This window comes from Peromyscus maniculatus, chromosome 2 (assembly GCF_049852395.1).
Source record: "Peromyscus maniculatus bairdii isolate BWxNUB_F1_BW_parent chromosome 2, HU_Pman_BW_mat_3.1, whole genome shotgun sequence".
NCBI lineage: Eukaryota > Metazoa > Chordata > Mammalia > Rodentia > Cricetidae > Peromyscus > Peromyscus maniculatus.
In genome coordinates this window covers 42389759-42401675 of record NC_134853.1, presented here as the reverse complement: position 1 = coordinate 42401675, position 11917 = coordinate 42389759, and the positions used below count along the sequence as shown (strand labels likewise).

Below are 11917 nucleotides of genomic sequence, written 5' to 3'. Positions count from 1 at the left end.
CTGGTACTACATTTTCAAGTTAAATTTATTCTTTCCAAATGGAATAGATGCATGCTGAAATAACTGAGAGGCTTAAGGATTTGGGAACAGAAAATATAAAGGAATAAATCAAGAATATATTGCAGAAATGTTACTGAGAATGAAAATGAGAGTTTTCTGTGGTAAGTTCTTAAAGGTGCTAGAAAAAACAACTATATCTAGAACAAATATAGTTACATCAAATCACATTTTTGATGCTGACAGAGTCAAATCATGAAGCTATTTTTTGGAGGTGAAAGTCTCTTCCAAGAAGGCAAGGAGAAAGAGAACATCAGCAGCCCTGAATCAGAGGAGTGCCTTGGTGCTGACAGGGAGCAATGCTGTACACATAGAAAAGGTCACTAAGTCTGGGTAACTTACAGGGCTGGGTTCTTCTGAGGTACCTGATAAACGTGGTTCAATGTCTAATGCAGTGGTTCTCAACCTATGGCTTGTGACATTTTGGGGTGACTGAACACAACCCTCTCAGAGGAGTCTCATATCAGATACCCCACATACCAGATATTCTTATTATGATTCTTAACAGTATCAGAATTACAGTTATGAAGCAGTAACAAAAATAATTTTATGGTTGGGGATCACTACAACATGAAGTATTAAAAGGTCACAGCATGAGGAAGGTTGAGAACCACTAGTCCAGTGCTTGCTGCAGTGGTGCTCATGAATGCAAAGATACCATCACAGGGACAAGACAGCACTGGCAAGCACCAGAGGAACAAGAGAAAGCAAGTGGTCCAGTCCAGCACTTTGAGTTTCATTCTTCCATCAAATGCTAGGCAGGAAAGTCATAGCCATGGGTCCATAAGGAACAGCAACCCCACCAACAGAAGCTCTTATGTTGGCTAGGACTGGGCTGAAACAAGTTTGGGAACAGGGAAGCCACCCTCAGGATAAAGGAACCCTGGGGCCAATGGAGTAGAAGGGAAAGTAGAGTATGGGTCTGTGAACACAGCAGTTCAGCCATCTTCAGGAAGAGAAATGCAAACCAAATTTTCCCAAAGTTGCTTCTGCTATACTTCTGATGCAAGATCCAGCCTCTTAGCCCTTAGCTGTTCTTTTGAAGCTCAATTTATTTTTTTATTGAACCCACACAGAAGAGCTTTTCTCCTTTATATATGGTAACATTACCAAATTCTAAAGAGCAGGCAGTTATAATTAGTTGATCTAGATGCATGTTTCCTCCTTTACTACAAACCATGTTTTAAAAAAATGTTTCATTTCTTCTATTCTACTCCAGAAAGCCACACATTTCACCCACTCACATCTGAGTCAAACTGGCAACATGTTTGTTTCTTTCATTATTAATGATCAATAGTTGTCTGTTAAAACACATGAGCTCCATCCTTGCTTGTAGAGGAAACACCTAACAGCATGTGTGTAAGCCTATGAGCAATGACACTGGCTGACCGGCCTTCAAGCAGTCACCAGTAGGCTACATGGAATCACCAGCATAGTGGTCTCTCTGCAGAAGTGTAAGACAATAGCTAACTCTGAAAAAAAATATGACTTAGAGTTAAACACTGTTTATTGCAATTTATTTTTAACTTTTAAAAACATGTTTAAAGACTAAAGCTTTCTGTTTATGGCATGTTTAATTATATGTAATATATACATATATATAATTTATGGTGTGTTTAATTATATATCTTATACATAAATAATTTTATAGGTTAATATATAATTATATATATAAACACACCATAAATATATATGCAAAGGGAAAAAATGGGATATTGAATTCCATATAAGCAGACTGGAAGACCTACCTAGAGACTGAAGAGCTAATTTTATCAAGTTTTAAACCTTAAGGTTTAAGGCAAATTAAGTTCATCCTTTCCTGCAGTGATTTTTTCCCCCATGCTCTTTATAGTCTATTGTAGGTGAACACTGCCCTCTTTTGGCAAATGTTCATATTGACATGTGTTTTGTTGGGGGTTTTTGTTTGATTTTGGTTTTGTTTGGTTTTGGTTTTGTTTTATTTTGTTTTGTTTTGTCAGCATGACACAAGCTAGAGTCATTTGGGAAGCGGAATCTCAGCTGAGAAAATGCCTCCATCAGATTGCTTGCAGGCAACTCTGTCGGGCACTTTTACAATTTATGATTCACGTGGAAGGGTCCAGCCTATTGTGTGTGGTTCCACCCCTGAGGTGGTCCTGGGTTATATAAGAAAACAGGCTGACAGGACAACCCATTCTCAGGTGCAGGCCACAACAGCCAGAACAGGTAAGCTGCCTACACTCTGACTACCTCCACTCTCTCAGTACCCACCACCACACTATGCTAATTCCCTCCTCATCACTGTGTCACAGCCTCCAACATGGGTGGAGACCTCCTACTCCACCAAAGGCCAAGCCAGCTGCCAAAAGTCCAGGTAGACTGTTTACCAACACACCTCCCCCACTTTTTTGGTACCACCACCCCCCCATTCCCAGTAATTCTTTCCCTCTTTGTTACCTTGTCCCAGCTGCCAAGTTAGGCTGAGACTCCCTGCTCGACCAGAGGCCACACCAACTGCCAGAACACCAGTCCCCACCTCAGGCAGAAAATCCCTGCTCAACCACAGGACACACAGTCCAGAAGACCATAAAGGAAACAGAAACCAAAGAACAAAACAACTATCCAACAAAGACAAACTCAGAAATTGACAGTTAGGGCTATATTCAGTCAAAACTGAGATGCCTAGACACCAGTGTAAGAATACAATCAAAAAAAGCCAGGGTAATATGTCACCAACAGAGCCCAGTTATCCTACTACAGCAAGCCCTGAATATTCCAACAAGAAAATAACCTTAACATCAACTTTATGAAGATGATAGAGATCCTTAAAGAAAAAGTGAATAAGGGTTGCAGAGATGGCTCATTGGTTAAGAGCACTGGCTGCTCTTCCAGAGGATGTGGGTTCAATTCCAAGCATCCACATGGTAGATTACAGCTGTCTGTCACTCCAGTTCTAGGGGATCTGACACCCTCATGCAGACATATATGCAGGCAAAACACAAATGTATGTGAAATAAAATTAGAAAAACAACTTAAAAGAAGTGAGAAATCCCTTAAAGAAATTGTAGAAAAAGACAAACAAAAAATTGAAGGATATGAATAAATTCCATAAAGAAAGCCAAGAAAAAAACAGTGGAATAAAATGAATAATACAGTTCAAGACCTGAAAATGGAAATAGAAGCAATACAAAAAAAAAAAAAAAAAAAAAAAAAAAAAAAAAAAAAAAAAACCACAAACTGGGGGGAATTCTGGAACAGCAAAATCTAGGTAAGCAAACAGGAACTATATAGATCAACAGAATACAAGAGATGGAAGAGAGAATTTCAGGCAATGAAGATACTATAGAAGAAATAGATTGGTCAAATAAAATGGTAAATCTAAAAAAAATTATTGGCACAAAGCATCCAGGAAATCTGGGACATTATGAAAAGACCAAGCCAAAGAATGGGAAAGAGAAAACTCCCATATGAAAAGTCCAGAAAATATTTTCAACAAGATCATAGAAGAAAATTTTCCTAACCTAAAGAATAGATGCCTATAAAGGTACAAGAAGCATATAGGACACCAAATAGATGAGACTAGAAAAGGAAGTCCCCTCACCACATAATAACCAAAACACTAAACATACAGAATATTAAAAAAAAGAATATTAAAAGCTACAAGGGGAAAACAGCAAATAACACATAGAGGTAGACCTATTAGAACTATACCCTATTTCTCAGTGGAGATTCTAAAAGCCAGAAAGGCCCAGGCAGATATCATGAAGACTCTAAGAGACCACAGATATCATTCCAGAATACTATAACCAGCAAAAATCACCATAGATGGAGAAAACAAAATATTCCATGATAAGTCAAATCCAAATGATACCTATCTACCAATCTAGCCCTACAAAAGATATTAGAAAGAAAACTACAAATGAAAGCATAGGAAATAAATAATCTCACACCACTAAAACCAAAAGAAGGGAAAGATACACACACACACACACACACACACACACACACACACGCACGCACGCACGCACGCACACGCACACGCGCATACACTCTATCACCACCAAAACAAAACAAAATTACCAGAATTAACAATCATTGGTCATTGATATCTCCCAATATGAATGGACTCAATTCTCTAATTAAAAAGACACAGGCTAACAGAATGGATACAAAAACAAGATCTATCCTTCTGCTACAGGCAAGAAACGTATGTCAAAATCAAAAATGGATTATCTCAGAGTAAAGCACTGAAAAAAGATTTTCCAAGCAACTGGACCTAAGGAGCAAACTGGTTTAGACATTCTAATGTCTAACAAAATAGACTTAAAACCAAAAGTAAAGAAGAGGTATGGAAGAAAAAAATCCACCAAGATGATCTTTCAATTCTTAACATCTTTGTTTCAAACACAAAGGTACTCATGTTTGTAAAAGAAGCATTTCTAAAGGTTAAATCATATATCAACCCTTATGTATTGATAGTGAGAAACATCAATAACCCACTCTCACCAATAGACAGGTCATCTGGACAAAAACTAAACAGAGATACATTGGAACTAACAAACATTATAAACAAAATGGACCTAACAAGTATCTACAGAACATTTCACCCAAACACAAAAGAATATACCTTCTTCTCAGCACTTCACAGAACTTTTTCAAAAACTGACAACATACTCAATCAGAAAGCAAGTCACAAGAGATACAATAAAATTGAAATAAACCCCTGTGTCCTATAAGACCATTACAGATTAAAGCTAGATTGCAACAACAGAAACAACAGAAAGCCTACAGTCTTACAGAAACTGAACAACTCTCTCCAAAATGACTACTGGGTGAAGGCAAAATAAAGAAATAAATTAAAGACTTCTTACAATTCAATTAATATGAATTCACAATTAAAGTAGTGCTAAGAGAAAAGTTCATACCACTAAGTGCCTACATAAAGAAATTGGAAACATCTTATGCTAGCAAATTAACAGCACACTTGAAAGCTCCAAAAAAAGAAGCAAACACACCCAAAAAGAGGAGATGGCAGCAAATAAACTGAGGGCTGACATCAATAAAATAGAAGCAAAGAGAACAATACAAAGAATTAATGAGACAGAGTTGGTTCATTGAGAAAATCCACAATATAGACAAACCTTTATCCAAACGATAGAAAAGGTGGAGAAGGAATATCCAAATTAACAAAATCAGAAACAAGGGGGTACATAAAAAAAAAAAAAAAACTGGCACTGAGGGAATCCAAAGAATCATTAGCTCATACTTTAAAGATCTGTACTCCACAAAATTAGAAAGTCTAAATGAAATGGATAATTCTCTAGATATCACTCACCAAAGTTAAATAAACAATTTAACAGGTCAGATAAACAATTTAAATAGACCTGCAATCCTCAAGAAAGTAGAAGCAGTCATTAAAAGTCTCCCAACCCCCCCTCCCCCCAAAAAAAGCCCAGGGACAGACAGTTTTACCACAAAATTCTACCAGACTTTCAAAGAAGAGCTAATACCAATATTCCTCAAATTATTCCACAAAATAGAAACAGAAGGAACATTTTCAAATTCATTTTATGAGGCCACAGTCACCCTGGTACCCAAATCACACAAAAATTCAACAAAGAAAAATAATTTACAGATGAATTTCCTTCATGAACATATATGCAAAAATACTCAATAAAATAATCACACCAAATCCAAGGATTTATCAAAAAGAGCATCCACTACGATCAGGTAGGCTTTATCCCAGAGAGTCAGGGATGGTTCAAGATATGAAAATCAGTCAATGAAATACAAACAAACTGAAAGAAAAAAGCCACATCTCATCTCATCAGATGCTGCAAAAGCTTTTGACAAAATACAATGCCCTTCATGATAAAAGTCTTGGAGATATTAGGGATAAAGGGACATACCTAGAGCTCACATCAAGTTAAACAGAGAGAAACTCAAAGCAATTCCAATAAAATCAGAAACAAGACAAGGCTGTCCACTCTCTCCATATCTATTCAATATAGTACTTGAAGTTCTAGCTAGAGCAATAAGACAACTGAAGAACATCAAGGGGATACAAATTGGAAGTCAAAGTATCATTTGCAGATGATATGTATATAATGTATGCAGATAGTATACATAAGCAATTTCAAAAATTCTACCAGAGAACTCCCACAGCTGATTCCCACAGCTAATAAACACCTTCAGTGAAGTGGCTGTACACAAGATTAACTGAAAAAAAATCAGTAGTCTTTCTATATACAAATGACAAATGAGCTGATAAAGACATCAGGGAAACAACATCCTTCACAATAGCCACAAATAATATAAAATATGTTGTTGTAACTCTAACCAAGCAAGTGAAAGACTTGTATGGCAAAAAATTTCAAATCTTTGAAGTAAGAAAATGATATCAGAAGATGGAAAGATTTCCCATGCTCATAGATTGGTATGATTAACATAGTAAAAAAAATGCCCATCTTACCAAAAACAATCTACAGATTCAACACAATCCCCCTTAAAATTCTAACACAATTCTTTACAGACTTTAAAAGGACAATACTCAGCTTCATATGGAAAACAGAAAACAAAATAGGTAGTTAAAACAACCCTGTACAATAAAAAAAAAAATACAAAAACAAAAACAAAACCTATTGGAGGTATCACTATTCTTGATTTCAGCTGGTCCTACACAGCTATATATAGCGGCAATTAACAAGGCAATTCCACATAGTTTATCTGGTAGTTAAGAGAGGTTTATTTCAGGGTAACTTACAACCAATAAAGGGGTCAGTTATAGGATCCAGGAGAGGTGAGGTACAGTCCAGCATGGTTCTCTGGAGAACTCTTACTTGGTCTGCAATCCAGCATCTAGAATCATGAAGAGTCACAAAGCCTTTGACCTACAATTTGTCCTGCTTGCATGATGTGCTAGGGTAACGGTGCCTTAGAACTTGTGGGAGTGGCCAATCAATGCCTGGTCCAACTTGAGGCCAGACCATGACGGGGAGCCTATACCTGACACTAGCTGCATGGTCAGGAACAAGAGACTGGACAGTCCAGAGACCCAGGATAGAACCAAACAAACATGTCTAGGGAAAAAAAATCAATGAAATGACTACTGATAATATTTCTCTATACTCATAGATCAGTGCCTAGCCCAATCATCATGAGAGATTCTTCATCCAGCAACTGATGGGAACAAATACAGAAACCCACAGCCAAACATTAGGCAGCACTCAAGGCACCCCACAGAAGAAGGGGAGGAAGAATCATAGGAGCCAGAAGTATTGAGGACACCAGGAGAAAACTGCCCACAGAGTCAACTAAGTGGGGCTCATAGGGGCTCACAGACACTGAAGCAACAATCATGAAGCCTCTATGGGTCTGAGCTACGTCCTCTGCATATATGTTATGGTTGTGTAGCTTGATGTTCTTGTGGAAGTCCTAACAGTAGGAATAGGGAGTGTCTCTGACTCTTTTGCCTGCTGTTGGAACCTTTTTACTTCCTACTGGGTTGCCTTGTTCAGCCTTGATATGAGGGTTTTATGGTGATATTTTATTTGTGCTGAAATGTGATTTTATTTGTATGTTAATAAATAAAGTTGCCTAGAGATCAGAGATCAAAGCCAACCATTAGCAGAGTCAGGCGATGGTAGCACAAGCCCTTAATCCAATCACATGGCAGGCAGAGTCTCTGGGTGGTCAAGGACACAGCCAAGTATAATGACACAAACCTTTAATCTCAGTACCAACCATAGAGACCTGGAGGTCGGTATAGACAGGCAGTGACGAGGAAGTCATGTGGTTGGGTTTAGAGCCAATGAGAAGGCAGAACAGAAAGGCAATAAAAAGACAAGTCAGACAGGAAGAAGGTCTCTCTCTGGGGAAGCTACTTCTGGTGGTAAACTAAAGTTAGTCATGGTTATTACTCTGATCTCTTTGGATATATTCTCTGTATTTGGCTCTGTGTTTCTTATTTACTAAGACTGTTTAGAAATTTGTCTATAGGGTTTCTGCCTAGTCTTACTGTAACTTGTTATGCCTTGTTCAGTGGATGTCCCTGGGAGGCCTGCTATTTTCTGAAGGGAAATGGAGGAAGAATGGATCTTGAGGAGAGGGGAAGTGGGGGGGTTGAGAAGAGTAGAGGGAGGGGGAACTGTGTTCACAATGTAGTGTATAAGAGAAGAATAAACAAAATAATTTTTTAAAAAGAAGATTCTCTTCCAGAGCACACTTAGAAACCTTTAGACTGTTTAAGTTCATCTGGGCATGTCAATTTTATCACTAAGTTCATCCCTATCCTTTGTCAATTTGTCAGAGATTCTAAGCATAAGTGACCAGCATCATCATTTTCCTTATTTTCCCAAAACTGTCAAAAGTTTCATATAAAGAGTAAACAAATCTGTTGCAGCCCACATCTGGTAGATCAGTTCACTTATCTCTTTAAGTTTGTAAAATAGTTCACACCATGAGTTTTTAGTGTTTCTGAGCTCCTAGGAGAGGCTTCAGTAACTGGAGAGACTTTGATAATTATAGGTGTTGACAAATTGAAAAGCCTATTCCAGATACTTAAAAGATTCATCTTTATACTTCTCTTGCTCTAAAACCACTTCTTATACCAAAATCAGCATTAGTTACTTTCTCTAGAATAGAACTTGTAGAATATATATATATATATAAATGACTTACAGGCTGCAGTCTAGCTAATCCAATGATAGCTAGCTGTGAATGGAAAGTGCAAGAATGCAGTAGTTGCTTAGTCAATGAGGCTGGGTGTCTCAGCTGGTCTTCAATATTTTTTTGAAATCCGGAAAGAGTTAGAAAGAGCAAGGCAAGAGCAAGAGGAGGTGAGCTTTTCCAGCTCAAATGATCTGTATTTAGGGTGTGTCTTCCCTTCTTGAGATCCAGATTAAAGGCCGCAAGATATAATAAATACTGGCACAAATATTACAGGAGTAACCAAATACTTTCTGAATCAATGTAAGGCTCACTCCATCAGATAAAACCCATACCTGACACTGTTAATGAGGGAAGAACCTGAGACTATAAAGGTCATGGTCCTAGAGGAAAACCTATTACTATTATTCTGGAAAGGAATGTAGTAATAAAATGACTACTAATGACATACTACTATACCCATAGATTAGTACCTCACACAGCACACATCAGAGGAGCTTCTTCTTGCAATAGATAGCAATTAACATAGAAATCCACAACTGGACAATGTCCCAAGAGTGTGAGAATTTGGAGCACACAGTCCTAAATGAGATGACTTCATCAAACCCCTCCTCTCAAGTCTCCAGGATCTATATACAAGAGGAAGCAGAAAAATTATAAGAGCCAGCTGATGGATGATTCCAAGGAAATGGTGTCTTCTGGACACAATAGCGGATGCACATAATGAACTCACCGTGACTGTGGCAGTGAGCAGAATACCTGCACATGTTCAAACCAGGCAAATCCCAGCAAAGAGAAGGAGAGGTGGACACAAAATCTCCTCCCTAACCAAGAAGCTATTTGCAATTATTACCCACTAGCAAAGGGAAATCCATTTTCTCCAAAGGAATGTCACTGGTTATATGAACCCCATTCATCCATGATTTTTGGAGGGATTTTCTGTTTCATTTTTACTTGTTGTTTGGGTCTTATTTGTTCTTTTCTTGATTGTTTTGAATTGTGAAGAATTTATTTGATTTTTATTTTGTTTTTTAGAGATAACATTAAGTTCATGGATAGGAATGTAGGAGAATTTGGAAGGAGTTTGGGGATGGGAAGGAACATGTTCAAAATATAGTCTATAGAAAAAAATTAAACTAGATGTTTTAAAACAATATTGTCTAATTATGGTTTCCCTTCCTCCAACTCTTTCCAAATCCTTCTCAATTCACCACTCACTCAAATTCACACTTTTCTCTTTCTCTCTTATTAGAATACAAATTAGCATCTAAAAGATAATAAAATATGGTAAGATAAAAAGAAACAAACTGGAATAGGATGAAGCAAACAAACTACTAGGAGAAAGGAAGGAAGAAAGGAAGGAAGGAAGGAGGGAGGGAGGGAGGGAAGGAGAGAAGGAGGGAGGAAGGGAGGAAGGAAGGAAGGAAGGAAGGAAGGAAGGAAGGAGGGAAGGAGGGAAGGAGGGAAGGAGGGAAGGAGGGAGGGAAGGGAGGAAGGGAGGAGGGAAGGAGGGGAGGAAAGGAGGAAGGGGGGAAGGGGGAAGGAGGGAGGGAAGGAAGGAAGGAAGGAAGGAAGGAAGGAAGGAAGGAAGGAAGGAAGGAAGGAAGGAAGGAAGGAAGGAAGGAAGGAAAAAATAATGTCCATACAAATCATTAAGAGACAAGCAGCTTTCAAAAGTGCCATTGAATTCATTTTGTACTGGTCACCTACTGCTGAGTATGGCCTCTGTCCTTAGGAGTGTTTTGTAAGAGAGGGACCTGGGGCAGAAGGGGACCCAAGCCAGGCTTGTGTTCGGTGTCTTGGCGGGGCTGGGGTTCCAATGTGGTCCCCGGGGGCGAGTGGCCCAGGCCCCAACTGGGGGGAGACCTGGCAGGCCTTCTGCCGCCCGAGTGGGAGGAGGATGAGGAGCTCATGTCTTTCCTGTTCTCCGCCTTCAAGAGGAGTCGCGAGGTGAACAGCACCTACTGGGACAGCAGGATGGGCTTCTGGGCGCCATGCTGAGCCATAGACACCGCCAAGGGATAGTGGGCCCGAGTCTGCGGGACTTGCAGAAGGCCTTCCACCGCAAGGGCAGTGTCCCAGTGGGGCTGGCCACGGTGCTGCAGGACCGGCTGTCGAGGCGAGCTGCAGCAAGAATCAGACTTTTATGGCCAGTGTGGACAACAGCTGGATCTCCTGGGTGGTTGTTGGAGTCTTCCAGCTGAAGCCCCTCAAGTGAACTCTTTTTAATATGCTGGGGGATAACAAAGTTCCAGCTGAGGAGGTGCTCGTGACTGTGGAGCTGCTTAAGGAAAAGGCTGAGGAGTTTTATCGCTTGTACCAGAACTTGCCCCTGTCCTCCCACCCTGGGGTGGCCCTGTCAGAGCTGAGTACTCAGTGTGTCACTCCTGCCCAGACGAGAGGACCTTCTACCCGGTGCTGCGGCAGCTGCAGAAGAGTCACGGTCTTGGAACAGAATGGAGAGAAGATTCTGTCTCCTGTCAACGATGTGGATATTGGGGTCTACCAGCTGATGCAGAGTGAGCAGCTTCTCTCTCGAAAGGTTGAGTCTTTATCCCAAGAATCTGAGAGGTGCAAAGAGGAAGCCCGCCAAGCATGCCGAGCTGGAAAGAAGCAGTTGGCACTGAGGTCTCTCAAGGCCAAGCAGAGGACAGAGAAACGCATTGAGGACCCACACGCCAAGCTGGACACTGTTCAAGGCATCCTGGATCGCATCTATGCTTCCCAGAAAGACCAACTGGTTTTTAATGCTTACCAAGCTGGTGTAGGAGCCTTGAAAATCTCCATGAGGGATGTCACAGTGGAGAAGGCAGAGAGCCTTATGGACCAGATCCTGGAGCTGTGTGATATGCAGGATGAAGTTTCTCAGACTGGCTGGCAGGGTAACCAATGGTTTAGATTTTGCCAGTGAGGAACTGGAGAAGGAGTTGGACATCATCCTTCAGGACACCACGAAAGAACCTTTGGAACTTCTCAACAACCCCTATAAGACACTTTATACCAATAGTGTGCCTAAGCCTAAGATCTTCGGTGCTGAACTTAAGGTTGAACTTGAGAAACTGTCCTTATCAGAAGAAGGTTTGCAGGTCCTAAGCAGTAAATCTCCAAAAAGGCAATTGGAGCCGACTTTCTAAAGCTATTGCAGGAATTCAAGGGAAGGACCCTCGTGTAAAAGAGGGACAGCCTTGTGTGTGTACATAGTTTTTTAATGAGA

At 39.9% G+C, this 11917-nt stretch overlaps 1 pseudogene; it reads left to right on the top strand.

The window, feature by feature from the left end:
• Window positions 1-2084: 2084 nt before the first annotated feature.
• On the top strand, window positions 2085-11837 carry LOC102927311 (charged multivesicular body protein 7 pseudogene; annotated as a pseudogene).
• The last annotated feature ends 80 nt before the right edge of the window (window positions 11838-11917 follow it).